Source organism: Aethalodelphis obliquidens, unplaced genomic scaffold (assembly GCF_003676395.1).
Source record: "Aethalodelphis obliquidens isolate GAN/ISIS:26980383/991018 unplaced genomic scaffold, ASM367639v1 scaffold59, whole genome shotgun sequence".
Classification (NCBI taxonomy): Eukaryota; Metazoa; Chordata; class Mammalia; order Artiodactyla; family Delphinidae; genus Aethalodelphis; species Aethalodelphis obliquidens.
This window is the reverse complement of record NW_020838003.1, coordinates 9859677-9866416: the sequence shown is the minus strand read 5'-3', so window position 1 is coordinate 9866416 and position 6740 is coordinate 9859677.

Sequence of the window (6740 nt, the reverse complement as noted above, 5' to 3'; positions counted from 1 at the left end):
TTAGGTATTTTATATTTCAGTCTGAACTCCTTGCCCTTCAGAATTGTTGAATAATTTGAGTTGGGGCCTTGCCGTCATTCTGGGGCGTTGCCTTGTGCCTGTCTACTTAGGTCCTTTATTTCTTGAATCCCAGGGCTTGCTTTTGTATAGCCCATCTTCCTGCTTCTGAGGCCTTCCCATCTATAAAGGTCTGTTCCATCCTCGTAACTGAATAACTAGTTTGGCTCAATAGAGAATTCAAGGTTTAGTGAAGAGATTTGATGCTGTTTGATTTTTCATCATTCATGTGAAATGCTTAGGGTTTTACCACTATCAGTGTTCTCCAATTTCATGACTATCTTGGGTTTGTTTCATCCATTGTGCTGAGCTTTCAGTGGGTCCTGTCATTGTGTAAACATGCTCTTCAATCCTGGGAAATGTTACTGGAGCTGATCTTTCCTCGTGTCCTTCACCACCCCAGTCTTTCCTCCAGAATTGTTTTTTGGGTGTGAGCCCTGCGCATCTGGTTTTCCTGTTTTCCATTGCAGGCTGTTATCCTTTGAGCGATTTTTACAACTTAATCTTTCAACTTTTTTTAAGGTTTTTAATTTCAGTCATCTAATATCTAAGACCTCTTTCTCCAACCTGTGTTATAAGTAGTAACCTGTTCTTAACATGGGTGTGTATTATCTTTTATTCAAGTCTAAAGTTAACATAACTTTCAGAGTTTGTTTCCCCAAGATGCTTTTCTTTCCTGTTGCTTTGGCCTCTGCCTATAATCTTCCTCAAATGTTTGGTGATCCTTGTCTCATATATAGGAGTGCAGCATTTTTAAAGCAGCTTGGATGTTGTGAATTTGTGGGGCTGAGGGATGGGTATTTGTCAACCATGGGGTTCACTACTGGGTGATCGGGCTGTGTCATTTTATTGAGGAACCTCTTGATACATTCTTTTTTTCCTTCCTTGAGCTGATCAGGTTCATCAGAGAAGTCTTTTTCTACTCTGCTGCCTGGAGGGTAAAATACCTGGCTGCCAGTGTTCTGAGATCCCAGTGAGGGGAGAAACCTGAGGGATCTGAACAAGTAAACTACTTGAACTCCTTTATTTTCATCATTGTATGCCTATTGAGTCCGAAGACCACCCTCTTACCTGCTTCAGACAAGTTTCTGCCAGGATGGAAGAGTTCAGCTGTCCAGCAGTACAGAGGGCATCTGGAGGTTTAACTGCTTGTCAAACAGACTTTCAACCAATCCTCTTTAGTCCCTTTTACCTCTGTTTACAGAGATACCTGGGCTGCCGTTTGCTAATAAGCCTTTGGGGGTTCTGTGGTACAATCTGAAATATCCTCACTGCTGACAGAATATTAAGTTTTCTTGTCTCCTTAGTCAATTGCCATTTATTCAGAGGTTTGCAGCTTCCAAAATTTTGTAGTTTTCTTTCTTTTTTTTTTTTTTTTTTTTTTTTTTTTTTTGGCTGCATGGCTTGTGGGATCTTAGTTCCCAGTCCAGGGATTGAACCTGCGCCCATGGCAATGAAAGCACAGAGTCTAAAACCACTGGACCGCCAGGGAATTCCCTCCCATTTTCTTTGACCTTATATATTTTTTATGTTGCCCCCCCCTTTTTAAGTAATGGGTTTTAGTAGGATTTCAGAAGACCAGAAGTGGTATTGTTTACTTTTAGCACCCTTTTTGTGTGTGATAATGACAGATTTGGGGAGACAAAATGTTAGTAGTTCAGTACCCTTCTAAAATTTGGCCAGCAAAGTAGAAGTTTACAAGTAGTTTGCTAGTTTATTATAGAACAAATCTCATTTACCTGTTGGACAGTGTTAGGAAGCTTTGATTTCAGTTCTCATCAGTTTTGTAGACCCTGTTAGAGCTACCAACCCCCGTTTCTAGGTCTGTTGGCCTAAGTCAAATTTTGTTACCTTTTGGTTTACTAGATGTTTGCTACCAGGTGAGTTAGTTAATCTCTCTTCCTGGGGTTCTGGGTTTCCTCTTACTCCTTTTTTAACCTTCAAATATGTATTGTAAGGTTGCAGGTCTTATTACCACATTACTCTTTCCACATTGGGGTGGCAATTACTTCACTATTCTTTGTTGTATACAAGTTAGAATATAGTGTGTGGACACCTGTCCAGGTGCCATTCATGCTGAGATAGTTTTGAAAGGTAGTCTCAATAACATTAGGATCTGATTATTAGGTCTTTGTATTCTATACATTTATGTGCTTTGTTTTACTGCTTGGGAAAGTTCTTTGAAGTTGTCTTGTGCTTCAAAAGTACTTTATGGCCTTGAGGTATTGGGAATTTTAAAACAAGGACTGATCCCACTGTCCATCACAGTATTTGTGTTGGTCCTGAAATGTATAATGAGTTTATTTGGTTTGGAGTCAGCTTAACCTGAAATGTAAAAATCTAGATCCATGCATAATGGATGCACATCTCAATAAAGTAAATTTCTTTGGATGCAGTTCACTTAATAGTGCAATTTATCAGTGTACTAATACTTAAGGATGACCCCAGACTTCATGAAGACTGTTACTACCTACTTTTGAAAAGTTGAGAAGAATGCATACTTTTTCCTTTCTTCACTACTGGCTATAATTAGGAGTCTAGTCTGAAATTTTGCATGTGTAACATGGTTCTAGCAAGATCCAGTTGTGTAAATTGGTGGGTTGGGCTGTATATTGCTGTCAATTGCCTATAATCTGGAAAGTTGGGGGAGTGTTGATTATAATCTCGTTGGTATTTCAAAGAGACCTGCAGGCTATTTATATCAGAATCAGTATTGTTTGGAGGTGTTCCCTGGGATTCTGTATTTCACACACACCAAGTGATCTTCCCTACACTGAAGTTGTAAGGACTGTTGTTTTAAGGTGGTTAGAGGTAAGCTTGCTGTGTTTCATAAGGATTTTTTGTCTTTCTGTTTTTACTTTTATCTCGTGTAAAGACAAATAAAGGTGCATGTTTCATAAAACTTATACCACTCAAGCATTTTAATCACGGACCCTAAGTCTAGCTTGAAAAAAACCATAGAGACTTAGCATTCTAATGAGTGTAAGAGAGGACAGGGAGCAGTAGTGTGCCATGCTGGGGAAAGGAGGTGGTGAGGGTAGGTGGTTGGGATTAAACTCTTTAGAGGCAGTACATTCCCCTGTCGCCTGCATATTGCCCCCTTTGGTTTGTCACTGACTTCATTCATTCCATTATTAATTGGTAATCAGCAACTCTGTTTGAAACTGACTTTTTCTGTTGTCTTGAGTTGGGCTAGTTATATATTGCCCTGTTGTCCATAAGCATCTTTTAGATTCTCATGCAGGAGATAATTCCAACAGCTTCCCTTTATAAGTGACTATAGTATAGTAGCTTTGGGTAAGACTGCAGGATCCAAGGGAATATGTAATTTAGGAAGACAGAGCAGAATGCTCTGCTAAATGTTTATTTTCTCCAGTAAGCTCTGTAGAGGTGGATAATTTGGGGGGACAGAAAGGTGCTTAAAGGGCATGGAAAAAGGACTTGACAAAATTATTTTACTACTTAAAAAGGGTGAGATACTTTGTAGGAATGAAATCCTAAGTAAGAGCAAGGTGTTCCTTGTTTCAGCAGTCCAAATCAGTTATTTTAGTTGTCATGGGAGGAATTCTTTAAAGTCTTCAGAGAAAGTACAGATAGGTCCTCATTTATTAAACACTGATATTAGGGTTATCGGATTCTATTTTGAGAAACTTACCTAAGTTGCTCGGTGTTGGGAGAGAGAGTTTATTTCAAGGTTAGTTGATACACATTTTATTTGTGTAGGCTATATTCTGTTTGTATTTTAGAATTTGAAAGCAAGGTTACTTTCCTGCCTTTTTGAAATTTTTCTTGAAAATATTGGAAGACACTTAACAGTTGTATTATGCCAGTACCTAAATGTGACATTTAACATGTCATGGAAAGCTATGCTTTGAATAAATACTTGAGAAAAGGAATTATATAATTGCCCCTTTGTTGTATGGATGGCCTTGGGTTACACAGGGCTTTATCACATTTTTAGAGAACATTTGCCAATCTCAGACTGATGAAGTGGAACCCTTTTAAAAGAAATTGGAAGATGGCTATATAATTATTGCAGTGTAGTTAAAGAGATTGGCTAAGGCAATAAAGAAAATTTCAAAATACTCAGAAATTTGTTGTAAATTGCTTCTACAATAATTGATAAAGCATGCTACAACTAATTATATGTATTAAGACCTATCAGCATGTCTTTTTTTAGAACCTGGTTGACTTGATTCTAAACCAACATAATGTTCTCTGTACCATTTGACATTTTCAAGACATATTCTCCCTAAGCAGATTTTGTTGGAACCAAGTGTTTCCAGTTCTAGAAGCCTACTTCTAGAATCTTCATGTGAAGTTTATAGTGGGCTTTAATGGGGTTTTGATTTGCACTAAACTTTCTTTTCTGAAAGATTATGTTTAAATTATAATGTAGTGCTTTTGTCTTAAAATTAAACTCTTAACAGCAGTCATGCATTTTTTGCACTGTCTTTTTTTTTTTTTTTTTTAAGGTTTCCTCTCTTGGAAGAATTTCCTGAAATAATGTAGGTCTTGTTTTCTTATTTGGAAAGGTAAGGCAACTACTGTCATGTTTAAAATGACAATGTTAAATGACGGCATTCTTTTTAAAGTTAGTGATGCATAATTGGTTAAACAGTATTACAGGTTGAGATTTTGATGGAAGAAAAAAGCAATTTCCAATTTTCTCCAGAATATTCATGAGAAAGGATACCAAGAGTAGGAATATTTTATATGGGGATGTTCAGTCTTTAGCCTCTACTGGGCTTGCTGTCAAATTGTGAAACCACTAAAAGGGCTGGGAATGCATTTACTCTCTATGCAGACAAATTTTTCAAAAAATGGCAAATCGAATTAGATGTGTACAATAGCAATAATGTTAACCAAGGTACTCATATTCAACGTAAATACAGAAAAAACCTAACAGTATCATTTCATTATTACATTTCCTACGTTCCGTTGAGAACTCTTTAAGGAATGTGGGTCACTCAGTGCTGGCCTGCCAAGAGAGAGGGTTCCATCATGGTGGGTCATGGTGTGGTGCTGAGCAGGGGCTTTCCCTCAAATGACCTGTTTTCCTGTAACCAGCTTGTGATTCGTCTAAAAATCAGGCCGGAACTAAATAATGAATTTTGTTCTAGCTTCTGCGAAGACTGTAATGAGATAACGAATTTTCAAAACAAGTTAAAATAATTCTTGCAGATTTATTAGAATGTGTGGGACATTCTATTTTGTAGATATTTTAAAAATTCTTGTTTAGTATGTTGAATGGAATAGATATTTCAAGTGAATGGTTCAGAGGTCCCACTCCGTCATTTGTCCTGTGATGTTGGGCAAATAAAATTGAACTTCTCCAACAAGCGTCAGTTTTTCCAACTGTAAAATTAGATGTTCTTTAGGGATGAACATTAAATGATAGGTATGTGAAAAGTGCTTTGATGTTAGTCATTCTCAGCTTCATACACTGAATGGGGTTTAAACTTTGAGGCGCCATTCCAACCTTAAGCAGAACCTTCAGGTTTGGAGCCCAGACAGCCTACACTGTCTTATTAGGATCCCCAGGTGATTCTGATGCTGAGCGTTGAAAACCAAAGCTCCGTATTTATTGCTGTGATCATATTTAAGAGCTATGGAAATCATGCATATGAAAAAGTATCAAATGTTAATGTCTCTCTGTATGTGCTAGGCAGTCCAAATACAAAAAAGGCTTGAGGGGAGTAGACACATAGTTGTCTACCATGATGGGGATGAGTGCCCTTTTTGAAGCTTGCCTGGGCACCTGCAGGGACTCCCTACTTTTGTTTCTGTCACTCTTCTGGGCTTCCCTGCTGTGAGTCTTCAGGAGATTTCATGTGGAAGCTCTGTGATTTTGGTGAGTAATTTGGGAAAAGGAGATAAGCAGAAGAGAGGAGTCACAGTAGACTAAGGTCTAGATCACAGACCTAGATCACATAGCTGTGATCCCCTTTATAGACACAGGAGATAAGGTCCAGTAAGCAGTTTTGTGGGGAAAGGAAGAAGAATATATACGAGTTTTAGGATTTAATATTTGAGGTGTTTGCACGTTATCCAAGTGGATGTCTCCAGTAGAGAAAATGGTTTGGAATTCAGAAGGAAGGTTATTGCTGGAGAAGGCAATGCCATGGGAGTGAATAAAAGCACCCTGGAGAGTGCGGAAAATGAAGAGAACCGAAGGCTGAGCTCTGCTGCAGTCCATCTGAGTGAATGAATGAACTCCCAAGGTCTAGTCCACTTTCTCCACCCACACAGCAAGCAGTGTCTTCATTTGTTCATCTTTTTTCCTCTTACTATGTTAGCCCAGTGGACTCTGGCAAGTGACCTAACTTGTGCTTCAGTTTTCTTATCTGTAAAATGGAAATAATAATAGTACCCATCTCAGGGTTGTTGTGAGAATTAAATAAAAATAAAGTACTTCAACAGCTACTGGCATGTCAGTGCTCAGTAACAACATTAACTGGATTGCCTTTACCAATTGAGATAAATTTGATTTCTAATAAGGTCCAATTCCCATCCCACTTATAAGTGCAAATCTTCCTCAGTGACTGGAGCCAGTGTTGATCATTATCTTTCTTGTATTTTTTCCCTGCCACACAATGCATCACTTAGTAGATGTTATTTTAACGTGTTTATGATCTTTGTTGGTCTTACCTCCTCAACTGGAATGTAAGCTTCCCGTAGGA